We start from the raw sequence: 16,097 nt of genomic DNA, 5'->3' as shown, positions 1-16,097 counted from the left end.
TTAGTCTTGGACTGTCTACTGTACCTGTTGCTGCCAAACTCATGTTCACTGGGCATCTGACCTCTTCCACTTAAAACTGGATAATTCGTCATTTTAATGAAGCTTAATAAAGTTCCCAACTACATTACTAATTCAAACTATTCTCCCAGGAACATATTTCTAAAACGTATGTTTAATGTGCTTAGAGTACTGGATCTCACAAGCACGCCAGCAAAGTAGGAGTATGGATGCTTCATAAGACATTGTCCTCAAGGCGGAAAAAAAAAAAAAGTAGTCCTTGAGTTTTTTTTATTCAACTCACTATATATATATATATTATCTGGGACAAGTCACTTAACCTCTATGGATTTTAGTTTCCACTCCTCAAATAAGGTTTGAATGCATAATGTTTATATTATTATTCAGTGTTATCAGGATACTCAAAAGAGAAAATCCCATGCCTGTTTGGTTCGTAATTGGTAAATCCTTATAAAGATTATCTTCTGGAGATTATGTTTCTTTACCTGCTGTGCCTGTAGGACCGTTCACAGGCTTCCACTGGAATACTGGGAATAAGCAAGAAGTTAACTCATGCTTGACTCCTCAGTGTTTAAGAGAAATCTTCAACAGTAAGTTGAAAATATTTTGAGACATCCCGTGATGTCACCACTTTCAGCACTGAAAAGCATAACCAAGGCAATGCGGGATGTCTCATTGCCAGCACCTTTTAAAATAGTGTAGAATTTGCTCTCGAGGGCAATAGCATCATCTAATCCATCCAGCCCACATAAGCCTGTCTACCCTATATTCTGTAAAGGCAGGGTGATTTATTATTTAATTGGCTAAAACTCTGCAGGCAAAAGGAAAATAAATTTTGCTTTAGTTATGGTATGCCAGTGGGATGATTCATGGACTCAACTTCATATCAGATCTCCAAGTGACACAGATATAAATTACCCAATTTGGGCTACAGAATACTGCCCCCATGGTTCTGTGGCATTTGAAAACTTGGCTCCTGCTTTCCCAGAGAGTTACTATTTTTAATTATTCCATAGTGGTCAATTTCCTCCATTCTTAAGTTTAAAAAAAATGATAAATCTTCAGCTGTTTCAACACAAATACTCCACTAAAACACATTTAATTCACAGCCCATGTACTCAGAAATATCAGATGTTTGTGTGTATTTTTTCCACCCCATCAAAGCAGGAGCCTAATGGTACTATTAAATGAGATTAATCTACCAAGTAAAATAAAGAGGAAACCAAACTGTGGGATAAATTAGACTATTACTCAGCTTTCAAGCTAACCATTTGACTAGCCTCTTAGACTAAGGAGAGCTTCACATTAAAAATATTTTACATGAGATCATGTTCCAGATATAATTGCTGTCAACAGAGTCATAGAACCTGCAACAGTTCCCAGGAAACTGAAAATGGGGAATCAGAGTTCCTCTCAATGTACATTTGGTTCTTCAACACTGTGTGTGCAATTGCAGTAATCCATTCTGTGGCCTGACACTCTGCTCCTAACTTAAGACGCCGCTTATCCATGAGCACAAACTGCCACTGTCAGAATGCTTTCTTATATAAGCCTCTCTTCCCTGTAACGATAGCTCCTTAAATCAAGTCTACGCCACTAGAAAGATAAGAGTTCAAGAGAGGAATGCTTCCTATCAAGTCTACAAAAGAACCCACCTGCTCCATAATGCTAGGTTCTTGCCTGGACTTGAAAATCATATGTGACTATAAAACGTATCCCAAAGTGCCTTAAAACTCGGACTCTGAAGAACATGTGATTCCCATGTTGTCATCGCACAAAAGATAAAATCCAGTTATTATAAGTCCCCAAGTGAGCTAAAAACTAGCCCTGCATGTGTGAACCATTAATTAGTATGTCTACCGATGACTAGAGCCAAGATTATCTATATTAAAATATGCTGGAAAAGATTCAGGATGCTGATTATTTCTCTAGTGCTGCCATAGAAAAAGAAAATGGCTGGCCCTGGACAGCAATCCTCAGACTGTCACTGTTCATGCCTGGGCAGACTGGGAGAAGGAGTAGGGACATCATCTGATGTCCTGCTGGACAGGGAGACTCAAGTTTCCTTTGGAACTACTTGACTCTCTGGGCCTCCTGGACAGTGCCCTATACCCCATACCTGTATCCACCACAATAATCCAATTGCAGATTGGTTCTAGAGAAGGGGAAATGTTAAGGTGAATAGCCTGATAAGCATGAAAGTATTGGTTATGAGACTTCCCTGTTGATAAATCTCCAGACAGCTATTACACAGTTATATGTGTATTGTGAAGTCCAGTCCTACCAGCACTTGGCCAGGTCCCAAGAAGAGCCAAGCTTGGTCCAAGTGTGCTCTTTCCAGCTTCCACCCAATTAGATGAGGAAAAGGACTCCATCACCCAGAACATGGATCTAAGGGATTCTGATAGAGCAAGTAAATTTTGATTCTTCCCCAAACTAACTTTCCTCACTCTGAGTAAAGCCGAAAGACTGAAGTCTACCAGTATAAAATAACACATTGTGATGCTGTTGCCTCCTAAGTCAAAAGCTGCCCTCACAGTCCCGGAGCACATAAGAATCAGATGGTGAGCACAATCCCTTTGATGTCTAGAATTCTCATTGAAGTTTCCAGATGATCATTTTCTGTGAAGCAATCACATTTAAATAAGCTAGACGATAAAAACCAATAGGCCAAATTGGGTTTATATGGTCCCTGAATGGCTCCAAGCACTGTTTCAGGTTTTGTATCTACGGTCTTTGTAAATAAAGCCAATAACTTAGAAAGGATTTAACCATCAGCATCAGAAGAGCTTTAAGTTCTTGGAGTATGAGATAAATAGTCCACTCTTTAGATAAAATAATGTATTTGTTTGCCTAACACTATTCATAGTCATTCACATCATAAAGAAAGCTTCCACGCAATCTCACGTCATTAGCACTAATTTTTGATCTAGAAATAATTTTGAAATGCTAGGGGGAAGTAATGAGATACCATTTTCATTGTTTTTCTTTGTTTCCTACATTGTTTTTTAATCTATGGTAAGGAAAAGAAAACCAATCATGATCAAATGAGAATCCTGCTAATACAACAGTAAAAGATTTACATCTCTTTAAACATATTTCATTAAACGAAGATTGGGAACAGGGCAGGAGGGAGTTCACACAAGCGAAATTAATAAAACTGCTTCTGTAAATTCCCACTGACATTTACTCTCTTGTTTTCCATCTAGCAAAATTAGTATGCGGCAACACACAGGAAAATAACTTCCTCACGATACACCAAGAAGACCCAGAAAAAGAGTCTATCTGCTGAAGCGTGGCCTTAAACCTTGTTCATGAAAATATTATTTCAGTGGGATAACTTCAGGGAAAAGCTATTCTGACACAGAGGCAATGGGAGTGCCATCAAGCCTGATGACCTGAGTTTGATCCCTGGGTCCTGCATGGTAAAAGAAGGGACCCGACACCCGAAAGTTGTCCTCTGACATCCACACATGTGCCATAGTACATGAGTCACACACACACACACACACACACACACACACACACACACACACACACACAAATAGACAAATACAATGAACTTTTTTGAAAAAACAAGAGGTAAAACAACAAGTAGTTTTCTCGGTGTCAGACAATTTGTAGGTTGCTAGCTTGAGTGAGAGGCAAATATAAATGCTACTACATGAATTATGGAATACAAGGGAAATAACATTAAAGAGAAAACGTTTGCTCTGGGATAGTTTGGACTGTAGATGCTGTGGATGGTCTAGATGTACATATCCAGACGACAGTTAGCTCCAGGGGCTGATCTTCAAGGAAGCTTCCCAGTTGGGAGTTACACCTGAAAAGATTAAAGGCTTACCAACTAACAACATCCAGACATGGCCTGACCCACAGGATCACTCAAAACTGAGCAAATAAAGCAACTAAAATGAGGAGGAGGAGAAAGGATGGAGGGTAAGAGGATGGGGGCGGGAAACAAAGATGTAAGAGCTCTCACAGAAGCCAAGACCTGAAGAAAGTGCTGTAAAATGTGATTCATGAGAGTTCCCTGGACCCAGCAGCTAATATGTTGCAACTAACTTTAACAAGAAAAGATGTTATATTTCATTCAAAACGGTGAAGACCAAACTGCAGCCATGAGAAATGCTGAGAACGAAGATCTGAGGAGAGAAAAGCAGGCACCAAGGTCCCGTGATGGGAACAAAGACCATGCTACAGGATAATACAGAAGGCTAGACAAGCCCCAAAGGAGAATGGAGCAACAGGAAGAGACAATAAGGTGAACCTTGGCTTTCTCCACTCTCATGGTGATCATCCAGTGGAATTCAGTTCTCATGCACACATTTCCCTCACCCACCCAGGTACACATCAATGTTAGCCAATCAAATAGTCAAGAGAAAACCTTAACTCTCCCATACAAGGCCTAACTCTTCACATCAATCTCCAAAGGTGAGGGAAGTGAGACCATCACCACACTCTTGAAAGGGAGATGGCAACTCTGGATTATACCACTAATTCCACATTAAAATTTCCAAAGTTATGCTTTGATTAACACAAATCACTTAAAGCACAGTCACACATGGCTAACATGCATGGGTTACTCTTAACAGCACGTGGCCAAAGCTGTGTGCCATGGCGATAAAGTCCAGATACTCACTAATATCAAGTAGCTAGAGTTTGGCCCGAGGTTCATGAACCATGAGCTTTCCCTGATGGCTCTCTTAGTCAAATTACTAAACAGATGAACACTACTTTATTGTCCCAAAACAACACACTCATTCTATCCCGCATTCCAAGTCAACAGGAATTAAGGCAATGCTCAGTGCATGTATGCCCAGGTGTCCTTCCAAATTAACTTTCATGGCTCTGTTTAATCACACATTTCATTATTAAATACAATCCGTTTAATGAAATCCACTGAAGGTTTCTCCTCCCAGAAACATCACAGGAGACAGGGATGAATACAAATTAAAATGTAGAGTGCAGTCGGTGAGGTGCTTTCTACAAACTGAAACGCATGCAGCTGGCGACTCTGGCATTTGCGTATCCTCTCTTCAATGATTCTCACTTGGAAGCAAAACTGATTGATGTTCTACAGGTGAATCAGTGTATAGCAGGTCCATTTCATCATGGTTTCTCAGGACTTTTGATTTGTTAGGAGGAGGAGGAAGCTTCCCCCATGCTGTAGATGTAACCAACTGTCTTATTAAATAAGAAACACAGAGCCAATTCAGAGAAGAAAGCTAAGAGGTCAGAGCTAAGAGCCTCACCCTTCCTGATTCAGCGATCCTCTTCAGCCAAGAGAGCTCTCCGAAAGGGACCTATTTCCTGTGTGTATGTCTTTATATAGTCTAGCTGTTCTGCCTTCTCATTGGTTGTAAACCCAAACACGTGACTGCCTCGTCACTGCCTGTATGTACCGCTCTCCAGGTCCTTAAAGGCGTGCGCCACCGCCACCACGCACTTGCTATGGCTCTAATAGCTCTGACCCCCAGGCAACTTTATTTATTAACATACAATTAAAATCACATTTCAGTACAAATAAAATACCACCACACCATGCTCCACGGGAGTCCTCAGGAGATGACACTCTAAACAGAATGGTTAACCCAAGCTCTTCTTCCATGTACTTTCAATCCAGCTATGGTTTTCCTACAAGGATGATGCTGATCCTGTACCCCTTGTGTTGTTATTTCAAACCAAGTTATGTTTTCATGAAGATTCCCTCTGCATCTACCATGGGCTGTGTGCTGTGCAGTGATTTTTTTTTAAATCATTAATTGTTCTTGAATTGTCCCCTAAGATGACTAGAATAGCAAAATCAGTCACACATCATCACTTCGGTGGTGCACGCCTTTAATCCCAGCACTCAGGAGGCAGAGCTAGGTGGATCTCTGTGAGGCCAGCCTGGTCTACAGAGTGAGTTCCAGGACAGGCACCAAAACTACACAGAGAAACCCTGTCTCAAAAAACCAAAAAAAAAAAAAAAAAAAAAAAAAGAAAGAAAAAGAAAAAAGATGCACTCTGATCTGTAGCTGGAAAATGTAATTTATTAAATATCTGAAAAGTCCTCTAGCACTTATTCACTAACACAGAGGAAAAGCAAAGTGGTATCCCTCCTTGCACTTTCTCTAGAGCTCTTCATTTCTCTCACACATTTAAGAAACAAAAGTAGTAAAATCCATCAAAAAATCATCCAATTTTCATTGCCCCACAGTTCTCACACGTAAAACCATGTCTGTCACTCTTTTGGAATTTAAAAATAAAAATCTTTTTACTAAGAAAATTAAACTTGATGGACATGAGGGGACCTGGCTAGAGGAAACCCGGAAAATAACGGCTTTAGAGACGCCCATCTCCAGACATCCAGTTTATTTCATCTTCCATCAATCCCTGCCATTTCTGTCTCCCCACAGCATCAGGACCCAAAGCCTGCAGTAGCTTACTGTGAAACCTCCCTGACCAACTGGCTTGCGAGTCTCGGTTCAATGTCCCGTCCAGTCCACAGCACACATGCTCCTGTAACTGCCTTCCGAGGGCTTGATTCTCACTTCAGCCTTCCTGCTCGCCTCTCGCATCACCCACTCTACGCACAATTGTCGAGGGCATTTCCATGCCGCATTTAGCCAGCGTGACCTTTTCAGAAATCCAGCTGCTGATACACCCACCAATGCGAACCAAACCCAGGAGCTGCCAAGGAAGGTCCCCTGACCATCGCTCAGCATCCTCGGAGGAATGGCTTGTGGCTATCAGTCCTGCTCCTCCAGGATGGGGAGAGGTCTGCCTCACGCTCAGATGCACGGCATGCAAAATTCATCAGAAGCCTGTATGACTCCTAAGTAGAGATGCCAAGAACTAAGTGGGCTTGGAGACTGAGATACGATTGTGCCCTTCCCCAAGAGACCCCTGCACAGCAGGACAGGGGAATCCTGGCTGACCTTTGCTGTTTCTCATGTGAGGATTAACTTGAGGCTATCTTTATGGAAAATAGAATGTTCTGTTCCCTTCAAAGCCCATACTGATGGACGTCTAAATGTATATGTTGTATATGCACAAACATTACAAATGTATATCTTTTAATGAATCACTGCAGAGATTAAATATAATAACCACAGTCATTTTCTAGACATAAGCAGATAGCATGGTGCTTCATTGGGGCCTTCATCAAGTATCTAAGGATTATTAGGTGCTCCTTCAAATCTATGCATAATTTTGCTTTTATCATTCTAACTAATGTTGCACATTGGCTTAAAATACTTGATTTGAAATTTAAAATATTAACAAGAATGGAACATTATGAAATAGAACTCGTTTCACAAATGTTCCTGACAATAGTTCCCTTTTATTTTTTTCATGTCCTAAACGGAGAAGTCACAAAATAGTGCTTTCTTCATTGTGGCGTTTCTATTTTAATTGGAATGTTTATCCTCAAATATGAGAAACAATACTGTTTGCATTAAGGTCAGTCACTATAAAATTTAGATGTATTCTCTAGTCACCTACCTTTGAATAAGATATGTTTAAAACTAAAAAGAGAAGGGTCAGTATGTTCCAGCACTACGTGAATTCCACCCTGGGTTAGCAGTGCCCGTTACTGGGGCTGAGTGTCAGAAACAGATGCAATAAAAGTAAGTAAATCAATTGCCGTTGGACTAGCTTAAGTGGCAATAAGAAATGAAACAGCCTGACTTAGAACATAAAGTTTTTATTAATAAGGCAGAGCTTGAAGAATGATCGACTTCAGGAACTCGTGGCTTCCTGGTACAACAATTGAAAAGAAAAAGATTCTAGATTATATGTTTCACTTATAATTCCAATCAAAGAATAAAACATGCCACTATCAGCCTGTTGCTTAGAGATAGAATTGGTGCCATGTGAGAATAAACACATGGCTTTCATTTTAGAAAAAAGTCACAGAATATTTTAAAACAAAGAATTCACTTAAAAATATTTTGTATCTCTGAGTTGAGATAAAGATGTTCTATTTCAGTGATATGCACACAAAATCTTATTCAAACTTCAAAAATAATGGAACAACCTGAACTCATCTTTCTGTAGACTCATAGAGAAGTCCAGTCTACTCTAATAAATAGATGTGAATCTTTATATAGACCAGCTTTATAAAGTCTTTCGATGCAACAGTTCTGATTTATTTAAATCCTTAATAAAATATGTCTAGCTTTCTACATCATAGCTTTCTGAATCACGCAGAAAATAGCAGGCCAATTCTCTTGACTCAAATACTATGTGTAAACGTGGTCTTATTTTTTCTCCTACAATGAAAACAGAATATGTTCTTTGGCATTAGTTATGTGATACAAATTCTTTGGATCAAACAGTCAACTTGACTTGACCATCAAGATGAATCTGATCAAAGGTTTCAAGTTTGACACAAAGCTTCCGGGATGGGTTAAGACCGTGTCACACTTTAATCCTGATGGCATTACCTTTGATTAACCGAACATCCACACCTGCCCATGGGCAGGGAACAGATGGCTGATCACAGGCAGTGAGCGTTCTGGACCACAGAGACCACTTTCTGGTGAACTCTGCCTTCTCCTTCTCAGTGAAGTCTCCACACTTAAAGAAGCAACAAATCCACTCCCTCAAGGTAGAAACAAGGAAAAGGAAACAGTGCAAAGATAGTTTTTCTTTGAGATAACAAAACTCATAGCCTATAAATGCTGAGCTGATAGAAATTACTGAAATAATTAAGTTTCTTCTCCCTTCTCCCTGAATTCCCCTAGTTGGGGAATTAATGTATTTTACTCAACAGCATCTCTCATTCTGTGTGACTTTGGGTCAAGCAAAGTCCTATGTCTTTTGTTTTTCATTTGTTGAAAATAATACAGAAATTCCTGACCTAACTTAGAGACCATGTTAAGGGAAAAAGAACCGGCCACTATTTTACAGAAAGCAGAGACCACCACGGGATAGGATACAGAACTGGTAGATCTGTCTCATTCCTGAGTAAAGTCAGCTATGTGTTTAACCAGCAACAAGTCAGGTTTACTCCAGGAAGGTAAGCCAGGGCAACAGTGGGCAATCCATTAATGTAATCCAACAGAGAGTTTAAAAGACACAGCAAGTCAAAGAGAACAGTTACAGAGTGACTCTAGCTCCCATTAGACATTTACTAAAACACATCAGTTCCCAGCAAAACTCTCAGTAAACTTTGAAAAGATGATGTCTTCCTCAACCCAATCAAAATACTTTCAGAACTGCGAAGAAAACAACAGCTAGTGAAGATTTAGACACGTTCTCATTTGAGTAAAAAAAAAAACAAAACGGGGCACAGCTAACTCTCTGTTGGATCAGAAGTTTGAACGGTGCAACCAAAGCAGTGGGTGGGACCAGGAAATTCATCATCGTGAAATCATATGGGGTGACAGGTGGATTAGGGGTGCCAGGCCATCCTTGGTTGCATGATGAGTTGAGGCCAGCCTGGGCTATATAAGACATTATCTCCAAGCATACACACACACACACACACACACACACACACACACACACACACACACACACACACGAGAGAGAGAGAGAGAGAGAGAGAGAGAATTTAATAGTGAAATATTGTAAAGGAGGTGTCAGATACTTATTATTAACAAATAACAGATTACCTAGAAAAATCTCAAAACATCAACTAAAAAGCTAATTGAGACCAATAAAAGTAGTGGGGCAAAATGCAGCATACAGGCAAATGAGCACTTGCCTTACACACCACCCTTTCAGGGGTAGGAGGGCAGAGGGGAAGTCTATTCAAATCAACACCATATCCTAATAATGAGAGACGTGTATATATCAAAGGTATGGAAGAGTCTATTTCATATAAAATTTGAAAAGGAAGGACTGAATAAGCAAATATGTACAAATACTACTAGAGACATCATGGAAACCATAAAGGATGAAATTAGGTTTGAGCATACATGAAAACAACAACAATAACAACAAAAGCAAAACAAAAAAACCCTTAAAACTAGGGCAGGTGTGCATTATGGATAATACTGAATACAGGTTCATGAATTAAAATTTGGTTACAAGCTAATTTTGAAAAAAAGAGAAAAAAATCCCAAAATTATTGAACTGTTTAGAAAATATGTTCAACCATAAGTTTTATATATATATATATATATATATATATATATGCACAATTATTTGTCCAAGAATATTTAAAATGTGAGATGGAAGGGATAATGTGACGTGACAATGTGTTTGAAACATTAATGATACATTTACTTATATCCAGTAATACCAAAATGGGAGAGAGGTAAGTGGCTGAGGGTTTGCTACCACTTAAGAAGTTATACACCCATCCCCAGTAAGAACCGGCAAAATGAATTATGGCACATTAATGAAACAGTGTCTCATGCCTTTTTGATGATTACTAGCATAGTTCCACAAACTGTGTGTGCATGTGTGTATCTGTGTACCCTCATTTATCCATGTAAGACAAATCTAAGAGGATGCATTCTAATTCATAATGGGCTTATCTCTAGGGGAAAGAAAGTAAAAGTACGGGATTTGTAGGAAATTATTTTTAAATTAGCACATATTTGCATATGTTATGAGAAAACATTAAAGATACTGCCATATTAAAGATAATTCTTAAATGTTAGTCCTGTAATTACCTCATTAGTTATCAGATGGATGAACTTTATAAAGATAATTAACAATATCTGTGCTTTTATGACTTGAGATTTAATTTTAAAACTTTCAAAGTAGATAAGAATTGTTATTAATTACACTGAGTTTTTAATCAAATGCTATTTCTTAAACATGCATGTTCTTAGGAATGACCAATGTACTCATGATACACTATGGCAAAATAGCTCTCAAAAATGACAAAATCTTTGATTTATAAATTATTTTAAAATTTTCTACATCAGGACTCCAGACTTCAGCTAGTCTTGGTAAAAGGAATGTCCAAAGCACAATTAATTTTTATAATACACCAGCACAATTAGTCTGGTCAGTATTTAATCAATGAAAATGATTGCAAGTTATATCATTTCTCCTTAAGTCAAACTCTTTCTACCCCAGAGCCTTGAGAGCAGACATAAGTAGATAAACATTCCCAGAAGAAAAGATTAAACTGACATTTGCTCACTGATTGTTCAAATCTATTTGATTTCTATTAATGCACTCCACTGATGATGAGATTCAAATCTGTTGTATTAAATTAGGACTTAAATATATCTCAGAGAAATCAGACCCGCACGAATCCCATCTGGACTGGAGGCTCTTCAATCCTCCCACATCCTAAAGGTAAACTTCAGACCATAAATCTCAAATGTAGGGGCGTTCTCCATCAGGTGACTTCACAAGTTTCTTTGTGCATATCATCCTCCTGAACACACACACACACACACACACACACACACACACACACACACACACACAAAAGTCTTCAGAATCTTTCTTGGTATCCTCACCTACATTCCTTTATTATAGTCACACATTCTCTACTATAATAATTCCTGACCTAAACTCAATTCACCCCAGTGCACACACACAATTCTCTCCTTTCCTCTCACTTAACCCACTCTGCTACCAGCTGACCTCCCCTTACATTTGCTGTGTGAAGCTGAGGGTACTCACCTAACGCAACCAGTGCTCTGCCTGGAATGTCATTTCAAACAGCAAATATTTTCCTAAATCACCCTGGGGAAAGACAAGGGCTACTACAATATTAATCACACGAAATGTGTTCATTTACCATCAGGACTGCTGCCTTAGAATTCAGTCAAAGGAAAGAATTTTCAGAATGCAACTGAGGCCTCGGGGTCCTCAGAGCCTGGTGGTCCAGGGTGCACACCCTTGGAGACATGCATTGTGAGCTTGAGGCTCCCAGGCCAAGATCTACAGCTCAAGGAGAAGCTAGAATATGTGTTCCCCTGATGTCAGAATACCTGTGGCAAGGAGACTCCCCAGGTCACCAGACTCTGTAAAGTGACAGTAGCCAAGGGGATTCCCCAGGTGACAGGGCTCTGTGAAGTGATAATTGCCAATGGGACTCCCCTGGTCACAGGACTCTGTGAAGGACAGTAGCCCAAAAGGTGTCCCACTTTAATAAGAGAGGTGAAGGCCACATGGGTATGCAAGCAAGTTTAGGAAACAGGTGATAACCATCAAGCCACTCTGGCTCATTGCCCTGAGGGAAAGGTCCTAAGACCTGGCTGCTTCCTCATGGAACCACTTCACGACAGGAAGGACTGAAATGTCATTGAGATATGTGGCCTTTCTTTTATGTTTCTGCCATCTCCAACTCAGGGCAAGATCCCTGCCTGTGGTCTCTGTGAGGGGATGTGTCTTCCCCAGGATGCACCTTGGCACTCACCCCTCTCCTGCTCTCTCCACATCTGCTCTCTCCACCTCCCCCTGAAGGGTTTCTCTTCTCTGGCTGCAGCTGCAGGCAGGCAGTATGGGAGGCCTTTGTAGTGCTGGCAACAGTTCCCCGTTGAATAAGGTTGGATGGGTTCAACAGCAGGGAGGGGAAAAAAGCAACTGCAATAAAACTGCCCTCACATCTCACGCATATCAAAGCCCAATTTAGTTGATACACTGTCACTTCTGATACATATTCTTACACATTGGTTCATTTAAAAAATGATTATCATGTCAGGCGGCTTGCTTTCTTGGCACCACGGAAGGTTACAAAACTATATGAAGCCTACAACGGTTATGCCTGCTCATCTTAGTGGTGTTTAGAATGAGCATCACAACCGTTATCAGTAGAGCCAGTCAACTATGACCTAGGCATCCTAATCACCGGACTCTCAGCTTGGCAGAACACAGAGACATCCAATACCCAATCAGAGCTGTGAATTTTCACTGATGCCTTCTAAGGTGTCAGTTTTGTCACAGGTCTATCTGAGCTGCTGTTTGTGGATGAGACTGATCAGCAGAACTTGTGAGAGAATGGCATTCTAATACATTCACCACTGTCCGCTGCAAAGAGAGCTTCTTTCCAAAGGCAAATTCGTCCCCTAGTGTAGACATAAAGAACAATCCTCATGTAACAAATTCTTCTCTGGTACTTAATCATAAAACTATCATGGGCAGTAAGGATCCCAAGCCATGCTGGGTCCATTAAATTAAACTTTTTCAAAATAATGTTTCATCTTTTAGATCTCATTTAAATTATCAGTAAAAAGAATATTAAAGTCATTTATTACTATAGACCTGGGAGAGTGGCAGGGAAATGAAGTACTTAATGAAACCATTTATAATCTATAATCATTTTCCTAAACAGCATTCCCACTAAACACTTAAGAATGAAAAAGTACAGTCATTTACAATTAGCTCAGAGACTAACCTCTAATTAATCTCTTAGAAAAAGGGGCTTGACACCTCAACACAGTTAAACTCGATTAGCACTGCTACCAAGGAAGCTAGCAAGGAACTAAAACAGGAACTCTTCATGAATTTGCTACATTTACTTAGTTTCTCACTGCCATCCAGAGGTAGTTTCTCAACAACAACTTGTATGAACCGAGAGAAATCGACAGTCCATCCTATCCATGACAGTGACTGTGTCCATTACCCACTTTAAGAGCCTCCAAGCAAAATCATGTCACATTTACAACTGAAAGACAGAGCATTGAAAGCAGGAGCAGCTCACATTTCTGAGAAATTTTATACCTTTCCAAGTGCTTCTATATTTGTTTCCTGTTGAAATCTCGGTAGGATTTTAAAGATCCTAGTCATTAGGAGACTAAATGACGTGCCAAAAGCATAAAATTCAGCGGCAGAGCTGGCTGCTGGCTGCCGCACCCACAGACTCCTATTCCTGGGTGACATCTTTTCTACAGGCATACTTGGCCTCCTCATTACTCATCCCAGTGTGTTTGCTTACCCTTCGTGGTGGTAAGGATTGCATGTGTTACAGCTATTCTGCAACACACACAGAGGAGGGAGAGAGAGGAGAGACACACACATGCATGCACACACAGACACACACACAGATACACCCATATGCATGCAGACACACACAGAGATACATACATATGCATACATGCACACACACACATATACATGAATATAGAATGAAAGAAGTTATCACTGGCATTAGTTATTACCTACTAAGAAAAATGCTGCCTCCAAACAAGGTATGATGTGGAAAACTTGGGATTTAGAATGTTTGGACTCTTTCTTTGTGTATTAGTGGGATATACAGAGGATACAAGGCAATAACATTTATAATAAATCCATGGACAGAACTGGATATAGAGGTACACACTAGTAATGTAAGACCTTTGAAGGTGAAGACAGGAGGATCAGGAACTTAAGGCCAGTCTCAACTACATAGTATTTCAAGGTCAGCCAAGACTATATGAGACTTCATACTATAATCATTATAATCATCCTCCTCATCATCATCCTCATCATCATCTCCCCTGAAAGAAAATATAAGCTACTGTAGATAAGAAAAGCTACTTTAGACTGAGGCAGTGTCCTAGGGGTTCAGACCAATAACCAGACTAACAGTGTGGGGAAATTTCAGGCAGAAGAACTTGGAGGTGACGACCCTAGCAATGGCCATGCAACACGTGCAAGGAGAGGAGGAGGAGGGAGAAGAGGAGGAGGAAGAGGAAGAAAAGAAGGAAAGAAGAAAAAGAAAGAAAAGAAGAAAGAGGAGGAAGAAGAAGAAGAAAAGGAGGAGGAGGAGGAGGAGGAGGAGGAGGAGGAGGAGGAGGAGGAAGGAGGCGGGGATGATGACAATGACCCAAGTGAAGCCAGAGGCTGTAGTAAAAAGCATTTAGCAGGGGTTCGGGGGCTCAAGAGTCACTTTAAAGAACTCTGGGATTTATTTTACAGCACTTTTAAGGAAGAAGGATGACAATTTTAGTAAAATACATATATGCTTAGCTGTCTGTTTGGGGATACAAAACTTCCAAAGAGTCCACACATTACTGCAGAAGAGATTGCTGAACTGGGGCTTCTTGAAGCAAGCAGTGGGCTTCTTGATGACGAAGATAAACTGGCATGTGGCAACAGGAGATGGAGAAGGGGCTACCATGGACCATCCTGACCTGTGTGGTTTGAGCAGCTGAGAGACTGGAGGAACCGCTGATAAACGTGGAGAAAGTGGGGGAAGACGTAGCTTTGTGAATGGTCCCATGCCCCTAGAGCATTCCAAGGAACTTGATCTCGGGGTAGATATCTGATTTAATATAAATGTGTGAATTAGGAATGAGCAGGCTATCCGTGGTATAGAAAATCACAGATCTGGCTATGACAACTTAAGGAGAGAAGCACTCAGCTTCTGATAGGAGCACTCAGCCTTGGCTTTGGGAAGGGTTAACACTTGAGTTTGATAAGAAGAAAAGTGAACAAAAGAAATGGCATGTTAACAGAGAAGTGATAGGAAGAAACTAGAAATGAATGCTGTGATGGTCTTAAAAGACAGCGCAATGTGTCTAGAGAGACATAAATTAGTGGAGGTTGATGGTCTCCTGTGTGTTTGTAAGTCTACGACAGGAAAGGGAGAGCAGCTGAGAGAAAGCTACCCAGGAGGCTAGAGGGGAGCGAGAGGTGGTTCCGGCTTATCTATCTGTGAGGACAGAAATTACTCCTCTGCTCTAACCGAAGAAGAGGGCGGGTAGAAAGGAAGTGGGTGATAGATAGGTGGTGGCAAAGGGATGATGGACTTCGCTGTTGACACCTGTTTGGTCTCTCGAGAGTAAGACAAAGTCACTTGTTCACAGTAGAAGGTAAAATGACCCTGAGGTCTGCCAAGTAGAGCGGAGGCGATCCTCAGCTGTTCTTGCTGGTTCAGTCCCATCCATAATCCTCATTTTCCCTGGGGCATTGTCTTTTCCTCATGACAGTGTTTAATCTAAAATGGAGTTGGGGAGAATCTGCCACCTCTGAAGGTCAGTGATGTAGTCACTAGGGTGGGCATGCTCAGGCTGACCAACCAAGTATTTTCTGCCTTCTGATGCTAGGGCTCCAGCCTAGTAAAACCCACTGGCTCCCATCATGCTCTCGTCTGGAAGCGACTGAGAAGCACTGAGCAGAGCTATGAACAGAGAAGGGGCCCTGATAACCTCCTCTTACCCTAGATTCAGCTCCGTACTCCTGGACTTAGCAGA

At 40.6% G+C, this 16,097-nt stretch overlaps 1 protein-coding gene across 1 annotated transcript in view; it reads right to left on the bottom strand.

The window, feature by feature from the left end:
• The window catches only part of Plcl1 (phospholipase C like 1 (inactive)), a 347,946-nt gene that overhangs the window by 65,586 nt on the left and 266,263 nt on the right, over positions 1-16,097 (bottom strand). The window lies entirely within an intron of this gene.

This window comes from Peromyscus californicus, unplaced genomic scaffold (assembly GCF_007827085.1).
Source record: "Peromyscus californicus insignis strain IS unplaced genomic scaffold, ASM782708v3 Scaffold_21__1_contigs__length_65335640, whole genome shotgun sequence".
Classification (NCBI taxonomy): Eukaryota; Metazoa; Chordata; class Mammalia; order Rodentia; family Cricetidae; genus Peromyscus; species Peromyscus californicus.
The sequence above is the reverse complement of the archived record's forward strand: the minus strand, read 5'-3'. Positions and strand labels throughout refer to the sequence as shown.